General features: G+C 37.5%; 1 pseudogene; it reads left to right on the top strand.

Moving 5' to 3' along the window:
• Positions 1–6,006: 6,006 nt before the first annotated feature.
• Positions 6,007–6,933, top strand: LOC128071510 (olfactory receptor 5L1-like; annotated as a pseudogene).
• Positions 6,934–17,019: the final 10,086 nt, after the last annotated feature.

The following is a 17,019-nucleotide window of genomic DNA, read 5'->3' as shown; positions in this document are numbered from 1 at the left end:
TCCACTCAATGTGTGTGCTAGTTACTCAGTCGTGTCCGATTCTTTGCGACCTCATGCTCTGTCCTTGGGATTTTCCAGGCAAGAATAATGGAGTGGGTTGCATTTGCTTCTTCCTCTCTACTCAATGTGCCTAAATAAATTCCTAAATATCTACTTTTTTAGATGAAAATATTGAGAATATTTGGGACTATTAACAGTAAATGGGATTCGAAATTCTGTCAGAAACTCTGCTGGAATAGTAATGACACACCACCCTTTCATTCAGTTTTTCAAAACAATGTTTCATCAAAGTTTTCTAAGTAATACATTAAACAAAGTTAAATTCTCTTCCAGTTTTGGTGAAGGCTAAATTTTTGGAGATTCTTTCAAAATGACTTTTTACCTAATGTGGTTTATTTCAACCAGGAGCCCAATTCTCCACTTATAAAGGCATGCCCATCTCTTCTTTTGCTTCTCATTAAATGATCAAATTGATTCCTCCATTTTTTAATATAGTCTACATTTGAGAATAACTGGGTAATATAAGGTCCTTGAAGTGACATATTGTGTCAGTTATAAGAAAGGCCCTGTTGCTATGTTATAATCTCTTGGAATTTACACAAACTCTTAGAATAGCTGCCATGTGAACAAGCACAGGCTAGGATATTGGATAATGAGCAATATAGCTCACGGCCCTATCCCATGAAGCAGCATGGAGCCAAACTCCAGACTGAACTATGAACCCTCTTAGATCACCTAGCCTGGCAAGCTGATAGCATACACGTAATCAGACCAGCACAGATCAGTCAGTTCTGGATCAGATCAGCAGAGCTGCCTCACTGACTTATATAATAGTGATCTATGCGATAGGCAGCTGTTTTTAACTCATTGGGATTCCCTGGTGGCTCAGACAGTAAAGCGTCTGACCACAAGGCTGGAAACCTGGGTTCGATTCCTGGGTCGGGAAAATCCCCTGGAGAAGGACATGGCAACCCACTCTAGTATTCTTGCCTGGGAAATCCCATGGACAGAGGAACCTGGTGGGCTACAGTCCATGGGGTCGCAAAAAGTCGGACACGACTGAGCAGCTTCACTTTCATTTTCACTTTAACTCATATGTTTTGGAGTAGTTTGTCATGCAACCTTAAAATACAACTGATTTTCTTAATTTCTGATGTTACCACGAACACCTTCCCAAGTCTTACCGTAGAGCAGTTAAGCATTTCTGCTTTCCTTCTGTTTGGAGGCAGCTTAGTTAAAATGTACAATTAAAAACTTTAGAAAATTTAATACATTGTTGATGTTAATGAATCTTTTGATGAAATGATTGCCTAAAACACTGATCTTATTGATATAAATACAGCTCATCAAAACCTTAAATCTTTGTACTTATTCAATTTATGGATAATGATGATAAAACGAATTTCAATTAAATATTTATATTTAAATCATTTTTAAAAATCTGTTTTGTCTTTAAGACAGATAAGCAAAGGTTTCTGTGAGTGGGTTGCATAGATGATATAAAACGTCACTGCCAGTGATGCTGTCTTTTTAGTAATTCTGTCATGAGACTCTCTCCTTCAAGGGAATGCATTTTGCATCAGTCCTTGCAGGTGTAGTAAGAATAATGACCAAAAAAAAGAAAAAAGATGCTAATCAGATACTATCATCAATCTACTATATATGATCTCAAAACATCACTGTATTGGCTAAAACATGTGTCTATTGCAAATCTCATATTTTCTGAGAAAAGAAAGATGTATGAGCTAAAAGGAAATAAATCATACCATGGGCTTGAAATGTCTTAATTAAAACAAATTTCAGGTTTCATGTAATACAATGTTTCACATTGTTGTTATGTTTTAGGTTTTTGAAGTTTTCTATTACTTTTCTAATAGGGGGTAATTCCCAAGGTAATCTATGAATGGATAGCAGGAACTTTTGCTTTTGGACAATGAAACATAAGGGATAGTGAAAGTGCTGAGTGGAATGGAGAGGCAGAAACACTCCACAACCTCAGAAAATAACCAGGTGAATCAATTTTAGGGAAACACATGAAGGTTATTGAGAATATGGAAACCAGATTACTTCCAACTATTTATCGTCATGAAATTCTTAGATGATTGGTATATCCAGGGAAATAAACCACATAGTATCATTCATAACCTATTGGTTTAGGAGAAGATTATACAGACAGAGAAGGAGCAGACCTGGGAGATATCCCTCAGGCAGATCCATAAAATGGTCTCTACACATTCAGATATTGAAGCTGGATTTAGAAAAGGCAGAGAAACCATAGATCAGACTTTCAACATCTATTGGATCACAGAAAAATTAATAACTCCAGGAAAGCATATACTTCTGCTTTATTGACTGCACTGAAGCCTTTGACTGTGTAGATTAAAACAAACTGTGGAAAATTCTTGAAGAGATGGGAATACCAGACCATCTTACCTGCCTCCTGAGAAATCTGTTTGCAGGTCAAGACAGATAGAACCGGGCATGGAGCAATGGACTGGTTCCAAATAGGGAAAGGAGTACATCAAGGCTGTATATTGTCACCCTGCGAATTTAACTTATACCCAGAGTACATCATTCAAAATGCTGGGCTGGATGAAGCACAAGCTGGAATCAAGATTGCTGGGAGAAATATCAATAACTTCAGATATGCAGATGATACCACCCTTATGGCAGAAAGTGAATAGAAACTAAAGAGGCTTTTGATGAAGGTGAAAGAGGAGAGTGAAAAAGTTGGCTTAAAACTCAACATTCAAAAAACTGAGATCATGGCATCTGGCCCCATCACTTCATGCATATAGATGAGAAAACGATGGAAACAGTGGCTGACTTTATTTTCTTGGGTGTGAAATCACTGCTGATGGTGACTGCAGCCATGAAATTAAAAAAAAAAAAAAAAGCTTGCTCCTTGGAACAAAAGCGATGGCCAAACTAGAGAGCATATTAAAAAACAGAGACATTACTTTGCTGACAAAGGTCTGTCTAGTCAAAGCTATGGGTTTCCAGTAGGTATGCATGGATGTGAGAGTTGGTTCTTAAAAAAGACTGAGTGCTAAACAACTGATGCTTTTGAACTGTGGTGTTGGAGAAGACTCTAGACAGTCCCTTGGACTACAAGGGGATCAAACCAGTCAATCCTAAAGGAAATCAGTCCTGAATGTCATTGGAAGGACTGATGCTGAAGACCCATTACATTGGGCACCTGATGCAAAGAACTGACTCATTGGAAAAGACCCTGATGCTGGGAAAGATTGAAGGCAGGAGTAAAAGTGGATGACAGAGGATGAAATGGTTGGATGTCATCACCAGCTTGTTGGACATGAGTTTGATCGAGCTCCAGGGGTTGGTGATGGACAGGGAGGCCTAGCATGCTGCGATTCATGGGGTTGCAAAGAGTCAGAAACAACTGAGCTACTGAACTGAACTGAACTGATGAAGTGTTTTCCCTTTACGTACTGAGAAACAATATGAGATGAAATGGGGACACTTCAATCTATAGAATGAAATATCTTGAAACAGCTATTAGTATAACAGGGGAAAGAGTGTGAGCCAATTGGGAAGAATGCTTGATTCCTCTCCCCTTCCATCTGCCTCCACTCTCACATTAACTCCATCCAAGGAATGTGGGAAAGACAGCAGGGAGATTCTCTTGAGACTCACTTTGATGCTGAGAGTGGTGGTGAGGGGTCCTCAAAACTGCAGATGGAGGAGCACAGACATGTGAACCACCTCTGAAGCAGACAGGAGAGCAAGAACTTTAACCTTGTGAAAAGGTCATGCATCTCTACAGCAGGTTTCTCAAGTATGATGCTATTAACATTGGTCAAGATATATATTTGGCCTTTGCTTATGTTGAGGATATGTGGAAGGAAGGGAGTGGGGAAAGAGATGCCATCCTGCACCTTATACACTTAGCAGCATCTATAGTCTGCCCTCTGGATGTTTGTAGCACCCCTTCCTATTGTGACAGTCAACAATATTTCAAGACATTGACAAATGTCCAACAAGGATCAACATCACTCCTGCTCTACAAATAATCAGCAGCCTGACTTTTCATCTTTAGAACTTAAAAACAGGAAAAGATTTTCAAAATTATGCACCACGTTGAAATAAAAAAAGTACAGCTCACTTATTCCTGGCCCTTTGAAGAGAGAAAAGCCTTCCATCACAGTGATAATTTGTGTTCAAACAGGAGTCCTTAATTCACATATCCTTTATCTCTTGAAGTTATTTGAAGAAGGAGGAAAAAATTGGCTGTGTTGGCTTTTAGTCCAGATTCACTTTCCTCCTGGAATAAGCAGTCAGTGCTACTAAGTCATTTTATTGTTAGTTAGGATCAGGAGAGTGAATAAATGAGCATGTTCATACCCTTTGTTGGCATCTTTTACATGTCCAGGTCTTAGAAAGTATCTCTCCTGTATTAAAAAAAAAAAAAAAAGGCAAATTCCTGCATGCATTTTTTAAAAGTAATTGGTAAAACTGTTTATTTTCTTGGATGTTTTGACAATTAAATATGCACAGAGACTTATGTTTAGGTATGCCATATTCTACCTTTGTGATCTGACTTCCTATTTTTAACATGACACTTTCTCATAGTCATTTTTCAGGTTATTGAAAGTTCTTCTGAAAGCTGCATAGTTTCCTATAATATGCATGTAGTATAACTTTGACCCTCCTGTTTGACATTTTGTTTCTAAGCTCCTATAATAAATAATAGTGCAATGCAGCAAGAAGAATTTGTGTTAATTTAATATTCACAATTTTGATTTATTGAATAGATTTAAAGTAGTGAGTTCATTTGTCAAATAGGTTTTAGAAGGCTTCAGGGTCACAGTTACAGAATGTTTGTGTGCGTGTTAAGTTGCTTCAGTTGTGTCCAACTCTTTGCAACCCCATAGAGTGTAGCCCGCCAGGCTCCTCTGTCAATGGGATTCTCCAGGCAGATATTGGAGTGGGTTGCCATTTCCTTCTCCATACAGAAAGTTTCAGTTCAGTTCAGTCGCTCAGTCTTGTCTGACTCTTTGCGACCCCATGAATCGCAGCACGCCAGGCCTCCCTGTGTTCACTCAGACTCACGTCCATCGAGTCAATGATGCCATCCAGCCATCTCATCTTCTGTCGTCCCCTTCTCCTTCTGCCCCCAATCCCTCCCAGCATCAGAGTCTTTTCCAATGAGTCAATTCTTCGCATGAGGTGGCCAAAGTACTGGAGCTTCAGCTTTAGCATCATTCCTTCCAAAGCAATCCCAGGGCTGATCTCCTTCAGAATGGATTGGTTGGCTCTCCTTGCAGTCCAAGGGACTCTCAGGAATCTTCTCCAACAAAAGTTCAAAAGCATCAATTCTTCAGCGCTCAGCCTTCTTCACAGTCCAACTCTCATTAGACCTAAGTAATAATTCTCTGTACAATGATGAACATTTTATAGCATAGTTTAAAAATCACTGCTGCTGCTGCTGCTACTAAGTCACTTCAATTGCTAAAATAGACTATAAAATTCACTTTTTCATTTAAGAGGTAACAATACAAATGATGCTTGTGTGTTAATAATCTTAAATAAGCATACTTCTCATCATTTCATCAAAAAAGAGAAACTTCCTATATATTATTTAAAAAATTTCCAAGGATCCTAGTGTTTCCAAAATTGATTTAACAGTGTAGCAGTAAAAAGGTATTTAAATTTCAAACTTTGCTAATTAAGTAATATTTGATGTCTTTCTAATGATTCAGTTCCAAGCTGTATATTGTGTAGAACTACTTTAGATCATTATATAGATTTTCATGGATGTTAATTATTTCATGTGATCTGTAAATTTAAATGTGAGCTCTATGCATTTGTGGGTTAGGATGTCTGAGCTTTTCTTAAGCTTCAAAATGTCAATGTTTTATTTCTTTGCTGAAAAAGTTGAATATCTTATTTATTCTCGTGTCTTTCTTAGGAGATAATTGGAGATGATCTCACAGAGAATAACTATTAACTTTTTTTTTTCTGCAACCACACTAAAGTGAACACATGGATGAGGAAAACTGCACTGCTGTGTCAGACTTCATCCTCCTTGGATTCTCAGATGCCCCTGAGCTCAGAGTCTTCCTCTTCCTGCTGTTTCTTTCCATCTATGGAGTCACAGTTTTGGGAAACCTGGGCATGATTGTCCTTATTCAGATCAGCTCTGGATTCCACATCCCCATGTACTTTTTCCTCAGCCACTTGTCCTTTGTGGATTTCTGTTACTCCATGATCATCACCCTAAAGATGCTAGCTAACATCTTAAATGAAGACAAAGGTATTTCCTTCCTGGAATGCACTGTGCAATTCTACCTGTTTTGCACATTGGTGGTAACTGAGGTCATTCTGCTGGCAGTGATGGCCTATGACCACTCTGTGGCCATCTGTGACCCGCTGCTCTATGGTCACCATGTCCCAGGATCTCTGTGTGGAGTTGGTGTCTTGTTGCTACCTCAGTGGTGCTATGTGTTCTCAGATTCACTGTGTTTAGCTCTTCAGATCCCATCCTACAGATTGAATATGATCACCCACTTATTTTGTGATCTCCCCCCTCTCTTGTCTCTTGCTTGCTCTGATGTGTCTGTGAATCAGTTGATGCTATACATTGGGGCCACTTTCTATGAGATCATCATCCTCACACCCTACTTGTTTATTCTCATCACCATTCTGAGGTGATGCACTTTGCAGAGGGAAAGTGCAAAGCCTTTTTCACCTGTGCCTCCCACCTTACAGCCATCACTGTCTTACAGGGAACGACCCTTTTCATTTATTGCCAGACCCATTCTGGCAACAGCATGGGTACTGACAAAGTGACCGCAGTATTCTACACTGTAGTGATCCCCATGCTGAATCCACTGATCTACAGTCTGAGGAACAAGGATGGATGTGAAAGAAGCTCTCAGAAAAGTGGTGAACTTCAAAATATTATCCTAGAGAATATTTTCCTAGCAGAACTCAGGGTTAGAAACTGGAGGCTGATGAAAAGGTGATAATGATTGCAGTGTTGAAAGGGCAGAACTGAATTGGGTAGTTTTGAGTGAGTCTTCCTAGCCTATTATTTTGTACCTCATATCCTGTCAATTTACAAGAGTAGTCTACTTTACATTTATTCAGTTTAAAATGTTTTAAATGGTTCTTAGTAATAGGAATCAAGATTGCCAGGAGAAATATCAATAACCTCAGATATGCAGATGACACCACCCTTATGGCAGAAAGTGAAGAGGAACGAAAAAGCCTCGTGATGAAAGTGAAAGAGGAGAGTGAAAAGTTGGCTTAAAGCTCAACATTCAGAAAATGAAGATCATGGCATCTGGTCCCATCACTTCATGGGAAATAGATGGGGAAACAGTGGAAACAGTGTCAGACTTTATTTTTCAGGGCTCCAAAATCACTGCAGATGGTCACTGCAGCCATGAAATTAAAAGACGCTTACTCCTTGGAAAAAAGTTATGACCAACCTAGATAGCATATTCAAAAGCAGAGACATTATTTTGCCAACAAAGGTCCGTCTAGTCAGGGCTATATATTTTCCAGTGGTCATGTATGGATGTGAGAGTTGGACTGTGAAGAAGGCTTAGCGACAAAGAATTGATGCTTTTGAACTGTGGTGTTGGAGAAAACTCCTGAGAGTCCCTTGGACTGCAAGGAGATCCAACCAGTCCATTCTAAAGGAGATCAGTCCTGGGTGTTCTTTGGAAGGACTGATGCCAAAGCTGAAACTCCAGTAGTTTGGCCACCTCATGTGAAGAGTTGACTCATTGGAAAAGACCCTGATTCTGGGAGTGATTGGGGGCAGGAGCAGTAGGGGACGACAGAGGATGAGATGGCTGGATGGCATCACCGACTCAATGGACGTGAGTTTGAGTGAACCTTGGGAGTTGATGATGGACAGGGAGGCCTGGCTTGCTGTGATTCATGGGGTCTCTAGGAGTCGGACATGACTGAGCGACTGAACTGAACTGAACTAAATGGACTGTTAAAACACACATTTAGTTTGCTGTATAACTTTCATAGGTTTACTAAAGATTTCACATTTTATTTCACTATCCATTATGGAAACTATGATTTATTTCAAAATCAAATGGCTGTTATTCTACAATGAACAACACATGTTTGAGTTTATGCACAACTGTGATTCCTATATATATATATATATACATATATATCTTGCATTTTATTTCTAGCTTCCTTTATTGTTTTTGCTGTCATTGCCATGTCCAGTGTTTGGGGAGTTTCATATATCATTATATCTGAATAATAGAGACATTGATAATGATTATGTCAAAGAAATATTAACAAAATTAAATTTAGGTCACGTGGAAATATTTTAGAATAATCCTGGTACATCAGTAGTTTTCCTTGTGTGAATGGGTGTGTGTGTATGTATGTGTGTGTGTATACAAGAATACTTCATTTTATTGAAATTCACAGATAGTTTTTCTGTAGATTAAATGTTTGTGGCCACTCTCCCTTGAGCAGGTATATATGAGCCTTTTTCCAAGAGCATCTGTCACTTCATGTTTCTGTGAATATTTCTTATAATATTTCAAATATTTCAGAAAAGCAAAAGAAAAAGGAAACTATGTTAATTTAATGATTATAACATCAGGAAGCAGCCATCATTCTTGAGGTTGGGAGAAGTAGAGAAAAGACATTTTACAGGAATCTCAACTTGGAGGAAGTACTCTGCTAATCAGTAGTAAGCCCTTGAGGAAGGGCCATGGCTGTAAGGGTGTCTGCGGTCTAAGTCTGGCTTATGACTCAACAGTTCTCAGACACTGGAGATGGGCCCTAGTAGTGTTTGGTCCCAGGGGGATGCCAGGATACTGCTCTGACCTCTGAAGAGTGTAAGATGAGAAACTGGAGCCAGAACTGGAGAACACGAAGCAAAAAAATCCCTTTCTTCTCTCCTCTCCATTTCTCTTCAATATTCTTTTCTTCCCCACATCATTTCCCTTGGTTTATCCCTTTAGCAAAATCTAAACAGAAACCAGCTATCAAGGGCATCTGGGTATTCAGCTTGCAAGTCCCAGCAACAGCATCACAGCTCAAGAATAGAAAGGCAGCCATAGACAAAAGGCAACAAAGGACTTGCAGCTTACGATGCAAAAAGAGAGATTCATTTTACTTCTAGCCTTACTTAGAGTGTGTAAATCTCTCTATAACACACAAGTGCACCTTAAGACTCTTCACTCTTCAGATAATTGTTAGTTTACATGTACTTGATTCATCAGAAGAGTTATAAACCAAATGTGACAGAGGGTGGTTGTCACTCTTAAGATCTCTCTATGGAAATGTACCTGATTTCATATATATATATATATATATATATATATATATATATATATATATATATATATATAATCACACTACAAGAAGTACATTAAATCAAATATTTGATCAATTTCACATACTGGGTTAAAAACAGCTTTCAAAAAGAAAAAAAAACAGTATCTAGCAAGAAATAATATTAAGAATTTTTTAAAAAGAAATAAACATTTCAAAAAATATGATGCTTCAGAATTGGGAAAACCATTTTTGGAGCTAAAATTGCCCATATTCTGAAATTTTGTTCCAATCCACTAATTTGTTTAATTTCTTCAGAGTCACTTTCATGGAATATGCATTTTAAGCAGAACCATCTCTCAAAATACAGTAATTAGGCCTTGGTCAGAATATTTTTGGCATATAGAAAAATAATTTTAATTCTAATATCAATAATATCTAATTCAGTGTTTCTTTGTTAGTTTTTCTTTTTTAGGTAATTAAATAATATTTAGCTGAGAAACATATGAATTAAAAAGCAAGTGGACAAACAAAGAAAACACTAATTTTATCGCAATTTTGTCTGTGTCATTGTATGCGATTTTAGACAAATCCATCAAAACTCTGTGGCTTTAATTTCATCTATAGTACTTATTTTAAAAGACCAGGACTTGGACAGCAATAGAGTTGCTTTTTTTTTTTTTTTTTTTTCCTGTTAGGCTTACAATATCCAGGACTTCCCATAGCTCAATTGGTAAAAAAATCCACCTACAATGCAGGAGAACTGGGTTGAGAATATCTCCTGGAGAAGGAAAAGGCTACTCACTCCAGTATTCTGGCCTGGAGAATTCCATGGCCTGCAAAGTCCATGGGGTCACAAAGAGTTGGACATGACTGAATGACTTTCACTTTCACTTTACAATATACATGATTATGCTAATAGAATAAAAAAATGCTATTATCATGTCTCAGGAATGCTGTCTCTGATTGTTTCTCACCACGCAGCCTTCCTCTTTATGACCGTGACCATTTCCTAGTTTAATATTATAAGATTCACCATCATTAAACGTAACCAAAGGGAACAGTCTCCCAATTCAGTTCAGCCACTCAGTTGTGTTCAACTCTGCAACCCCATGGACTTCATCACGCCAGGCTTTCCTGTCCATCATCAACTCTTGGAGCTTACTCAAATTCATGTCCATTGCATTGGTAATGCCATCCAACCATCTCATTCTCTGTCAGCCCCTTCTCCTCCAGTCTTCAATCTTTCCCAACATCAGGGTCTTTCCCAATGAGATGGTTCTTCACATCAGATTGGCCAAAGTGTTGGAGTTTCAGCTTCAGCATCAGTCTTTCCAATGAATATACAGGACTGACTTCCTTTAGGATGGACTGGTTGGATCTCCTTGCAGTCCAAGGGACTCTCAAGAGTCTTCTTCAGCACCACAGTTCAAAAGCATCAATTCTTTGGCGTTGAGGTTTCTTTATAGTACAACTCTCACATCCATACATGACTAGTGGAAAAACCATAGCTTTGACTAAGCAGACCTTTGTTGACAAAGTAATGTCTCTGTTTTAATATGCTGTCTAGGTTTGTCATAGATTTGCTTCCAAGGACCAAAGGTCTTTTAATTTCATAGCTGTGATCACCATCTGCAGTGATTTTGGAGCACTCAAAAATAACGTCAGCCACTGTTTCCAGTTTCTCCATCTATTTGCCATGAAGTGATGGGACCAGATGTCATGATCTTCATTTTTTGAATGTTGAGTTTTAAGCCAAATTTTTCACTCTCCTCTTTCACTTTCATCAAAAGACTCTTTATTTCTTCTTCACTTTCTGCCATAAGGGTGGTGTCATCTGCATATCTGAGGTCGTTGATATTTCTCCCAGCAATCTTGAATCCAGCTTGTGCTTCATCCAACCCAGCACTTCTCATGATGTACTCTGCATAGAAGTTCAAAAAGCAGGGTGACAATATACACCATCATTAAATGTACCCAAAGGGAACAATCTTTACACATTCAAATACGAGGCAGCAATTTCTTTATTTTTAATAATGTCTTAATAGAAAAAATATATTAAAATAGTTTAAAATAGATATGAATTTAATGAGATTTCTATTATCTATAATTTTTAAGAATAAAAAATATGATAAAAATCAATTAGGCCTTTATTGTATTATGCATTTTTTTTTTCTTTTGACTGCACTATGCAGCTTGTGGGATCTTAGTTTCCATACCAGTGACTGAACCTCTACTCTGGGCAGTGAAAGCACAGAGTCCTGTCAGGGGATTCCCAACTGCATCACCCATTTTATTTATCCATTCATTTTTATTTTTAGAAAATTATATAATAATATTTCATACTTATTTTTTTTTACTTTTTAAAATTTTGTATCATACATTTTAAATAGCATTTGCACAGCTCAATCAAGGCTTTACACTCCACAATCTGTTCTTCATATCTGGAGAAAGATATGAAGAAGGGAAGATAAGACTTGAGATCTAGGTTTGGCTGCAGCAGTTAATAATGAGGGCCTCCCAGGTGACTCAGTGTTAAAGAATCTGCTTGTCAAGCAAGAGGGGAGAGTTCCATCCCTCAGCCATGAACATCCCCTAGAAAAGGAAATGACACCCAGCTCCAGTGTTCTTGCTGGAGAATCTCATGGCTAGAGGAGCCTGGTGGGCTAAGTCCATGGGGTGGCAAAGAGTCAGACACAACTCAGTGAATCTACAAAAATAAACAATTAATACACAAACTTTACCAGAAGCACATTACTCCTGATGTGAAGAGCATCGTTTATGCCAAGTACTTCAACTGAAGAAAATAAAGCTAAGGACTGTGTGCCCATAAGTAGTAATGCCATTGAGAGCATGGTAACAACAAAACTGAGAGACTTGAAGCCAGGGTTTTCCTACTGTTGCTTGTGGTTAGTATAAGAGGGGCAGTTACGCCTTACAGACGTCACAAGTGTGGTAGAAATTTAAGAAATATTTGCTGGAGACAATTACTCCATGATCTCACTTGCACATAAACTACAGCAGTTAGCCTCATAGCAGTAGAATGTAGAACAATGACTGATAATTCAGGGCCGGGGGCTCAAGGCAAGGGGAGATGAAGGTAAAGAGGTACAAAGTTTCCCTCATGCAAGATGAACAAACCCTGAAGTCTCAATGTACAATAGAATTTGTATTCTCATTATTGTTAAAAAAAAAAAAAGTGAGAAAAAGAAAATGGTAACATAAAGCAATGGACATGTTAGCTTGATGGTAGTGATTATTTCACACCAAATTTATACCTTAAATATATAGAATTTGTTTGTCAATTATACCTCAGTAAATCTTAAAAAAAAAAAAAGCATAAAACAATGGAGTGTTATTCAGCCATTAAAAAGAATACATTTGAATCCGTTTTAATGAGGTGAATGAAACTGGAGCCTATTATACGGAGTGAAGTAAGCCAGAAAGAAAAATACCAATACAGTATACTAACACAGATATATGGAATTTAGAAAGATGGTAATGATAACCCTGTATGCAAGAGAGCAAAAGATACACAGATGTATAGAACAGTCTTTTTGATTCTGTGGGAGAGAGAGAGAGGGTGGGATGATTTTGGAGAATGGCATTGAAACATGTATAATATCCAGGTTGCTTGGGGCTGGTGCACTGGAATGACCCAGAGGGATGGTACAGGGAGGGAGGTGGGAGGGGGGTTCAGGATGGGGAACACGTGTACACCCGTGGCAGATTCATGTTGATGTATGGCAAAACCAATACAATATTATAAAGTAATAAGCCTCCAATTAAAATAAATAAATTTAAATTAAAAAAAGAATTAAGGAGAAATAAAGCATAAAAATAAATAAATAAGATTATTTTCTGGGAAATATAGATAACTTTTGCTATGACTTGTCATTGTATAACATTTTTGGAGTCTATGATAATGATGATTGGGCTTCCTGGGTATCTCAAATGGTAAAGAATCTGCCTGCAATGCAGGAGACCTGAGTTTGATCCCTGGGTCAGAAGATCCCCTGGAGAAGATCATAACAACACACTCCAGTATTTTTGCCTGGAGAATACCATAGACAGAGAAGCCTGGCAGGCTACAATCCATGGGGTCGCAAAGAGTTGGTTGGGGCATGGTGAGAAGACAGCTAGACTTTTGATTTATTTTCATATAAAATGTTTCTAAATCTGCTGTTGATTTTTCTTCATGTTTTCCAAGAAATATAAATTACATCAGAAAATAACAATCAACTTTAATTGTTTTGAGCCTCTGAAGAAGAAGGCAAGGGATTCTCCCTATGGCGTTGTACTCTCTAGGGAGTGGAGGAGACATAAGTGTCTCAGCCTTCCCAGTAAATCCACAAGTCCTCTGTAGGGCGGAGGGGGGCTGCCTTTCCCACAGTTCCGTGTAGGGCATCTAATAGATACCTTAGCTTCAGTTATTTCTTCATGAAGGAAATCACTTGAGGGAATTTTGAGTCAATACAAACATTACATATCAGGAACAGGAAGTGCATACTTTCCAGAAAGATATGTAGTAAGGCCTGGCTTAGCTGAACTCCTTCATAGTAGCATCCTGAACAAGTGTTTCCTGGGAGTGTGAGAACACAGGGGCCCTGAGACTCTTTTGTGCATGTCTCTCTGCTTCTGCCAATTCGAGGTAGAACTGTGCAACGAAGGATAGACAGTTATTTAACAAAAATTGAATTCAAAGGATTAAAAGTAAACTTCTGGAGAAATAGAATCTATAAGGTCACCTCTAACTAAGATTTTAAAGCATGTGAAAAAAAAAGCGCCGACTCACAAGACCACAAGCAAAAGCAATGGGCAGAAATTGTAAAGATAAAAGATTTTACACACCATCCTTCCCAGATTTGAGGATAATACACATTGTATATTAATAGTATTTGGGAGATAAAGAATTAGAAATGTAATTGCACATAAGTTAGACAGTTGGAGAAGGCAGTGGCAACCTACTCCAATACTCTTGCCTAGAAAACCCCATGGACTAAGGAGCCTGGTGGGCTGCTATCCATAGGGTCTCTAAGAGTCAGACACGACTGAGCAACTTCACTTTCACTTAGACAGTAGAGCATAAAAACCTACCAGAATCGAGTAAAGGATGGTCAGTGGTTTATTCACTTCCCCTCATCTTCCAAGGGGACAGTGGACAATATCTGGAGGCATTTTTGGTGTCACAATGGAGGGACCAGGGGTGAAGGTACTGTCATCCAGTGGATAAAGGCCAGAGAAGCTGCTCTACATGGTACCATGCATGGGATACCTCCCCATAAAAAGAATAATCCAGCCCAAAATATCAATAATGCCATGGTTGAAAAACTCTGAAAAAGATCACTAATAAGAGTTGTATAATAGTGAGAATTGACTTGGAAAGATTGCCTTCTGACTGATCCTGAAATATCCTTAGATATCTGAACATACAAAATTATCAAAGGTTCTTTCTGTTATGTGGGATATCTAGCCTTTAGTGCTGATATATCTAAAGCTATCTAATTCTATGGAGAAGGAAATGGCAACCCACTCCAATATTCTTGTCTGAAAAATTCCACGGACAGAGGAGCCTGGTGGGATACAGTCTGTGAGGTTGCAAGAGTTGGACACGATACAAGCAACTCAGCACATCTAGTTCTAGGCCTGTAGAAAGAACAGTGACCTTATCAGGAATGTTAACCTGAGAAAGAAATATCCATTATAAAGAAATATTATTAAGAGATTTCCTGATATGCATGACTTAACAGTACTAAAACAAGGACAGCTACAAGTGAACTGGGATGTGTTGATCATGATAGCTTTCAGAATTATTTGCACTGTTAATATCCAAAACAATTGCTGATTGCTGTCAGACATTCATTAAAACCTTCTGCACAGGAAAGGAAACAAAAAGAATGAAGAAGTAACAGAATGAGAAAAACGTTTGCAATCCATATATTAAAATATTAATCTCCAACATGCATATAAAGAACTCATACAACTCAATAGCAAAAAACAAACACAACAGCAACAACAAAAATAAAAACTAATAGTTCAGTTAAGGAGTTATCTAAACACAAGATTTATATTTTTTTCTGATATGCAAGTGGCAAATAAGTATATTAAAAGGAGAAAAACATATTCAGTGTCACTAATCATCAGGAAGAGGAAAATCAAAACCACAATGAGATCAAATCCCACTTGTCAGGATGACAATCATCTAAAACCAAAGCCAAAAATAAGTGTCATTAAGTTTATGGAAAATTTGAACCCTTTTATACTATTAGTAGGTATGTAAAGTCATGCAGATACTGTGAAAATAGTATGGTAGCTTTTCAAAATGTAAAAATTAAATATATGATCCAGTAATCCTGCTTCTGAATATTTATCCAAAATATTAAAATAATGATTCCAAAGATATATTAGCATTCTTGTGTTCATTGCAGAACTATTCACAATAGCCAAGAAGTGGAAATAACCTAAATGGACCAGAAAGTGAGTAAAGAAAATGTGGCATGTAACTAAAATGTCATACAATTCACCCTTTTAAAAAGATGGAAATTTTGCAGATGGAATTTTTGCAGATGGAAAATTTGCAGAAATAACCTAAATGGACCAAAAAGTGAATAAAGAAAATGTGGCATGTAACTAAAATGTCATACAATTCACCCTTTTAAAAAGATGGAAATATCCACATGGATAATAGTATGCTTAGTGAAATATATCAATCACAGAAAGACAAATACTGTATGATTCCACTTATATGTTCATGGAGTCAAAAAGTGAAGTGATAGATGTCACAGGCAAGAGGAGGGAGCAATGGGAAGTTACCAATCAAAGGGCATAAAATTTCAGTTAAGCTAGATGAATGAGATCTAAAGATGCACTGTACAAAAATCACATCTGTAGTCAACAAAGCTGTATTCTACACCTAAAATATGTTAATCAGGTAGGCCTTATGTGAGATGTTCTTACCACAATAAAATAAAAATAAAAATAAATGTTAGTACAATATGATCGCTGAAACCTAAATTGTACTTGGATTCCATCAGCTCTTCCCCTTTATTCTCTCTTTATTTTCTTGGACCCAATCCAGGTTCACACTGTATTGTCATCATGTCTCCCAAATGTCTAACCTGTGAGAGGCTTTGACTTTTCTTTTTTCTTTTGGCTTCAATAATTTTAAGGAGTACTGATGAGATATCCTGTGGAATGCTTGCAAATATCGTTTTGCCTAATAATTTTCTCATTTTAAGACTGGAGTACAGGGTTTGGGGAAAGAATATGACCGAGATGAAGTTTCTCATCACATCATATCAGGAAATAAATGTTGTCCGCATTGCATCACTGGAGATGCTCACCTGTATCTTTTACTTCGGGTAGTGTTGGTCATGTTTATTAAAGTTGAATGTGACATTCAAAATGAAGTTGAGTTAATAATTATATATAGCATGTTCATGTTTCTTATTTACATTCTATAGTTCAAGCTTTCTTCAATAAATATGTGTTATTTCAATAGTTCAATAAACAAAAGTAATTAATGAAATTGATGTGGTGGTGCAATTGAAAAGAACATTTATTTTATAGGGATCAGGTCATTTTCCAAACTTAGTATTTAACTTTGTAAATATCTCTGTTTTAAATCTCAGTGAATCATGGTGATCTAAAATGTGGATCTTCATACGTCTCCCATATGTTAGACTAAAAGTATGTAGCAACAGGATTATGCCTCGTATATTGTATAATTCAATT

This window comes from Budorcas taxicolor, chromosome 2 (assembly GCF_023091745.1).
Source record: "Budorcas taxicolor isolate Tak-1 chromosome 2, Takin1.1, whole genome shotgun sequence".
Lineage (NCBI taxonomy): Eukaryota > Metazoa > Chordata > Mammalia > Artiodactyla > Bovidae > Budorcas > Budorcas taxicolor.
The sequence above is the reverse complement of the archived record's forward strand: the minus strand, read 5'-3'. Positions and strand labels throughout refer to the sequence as shown.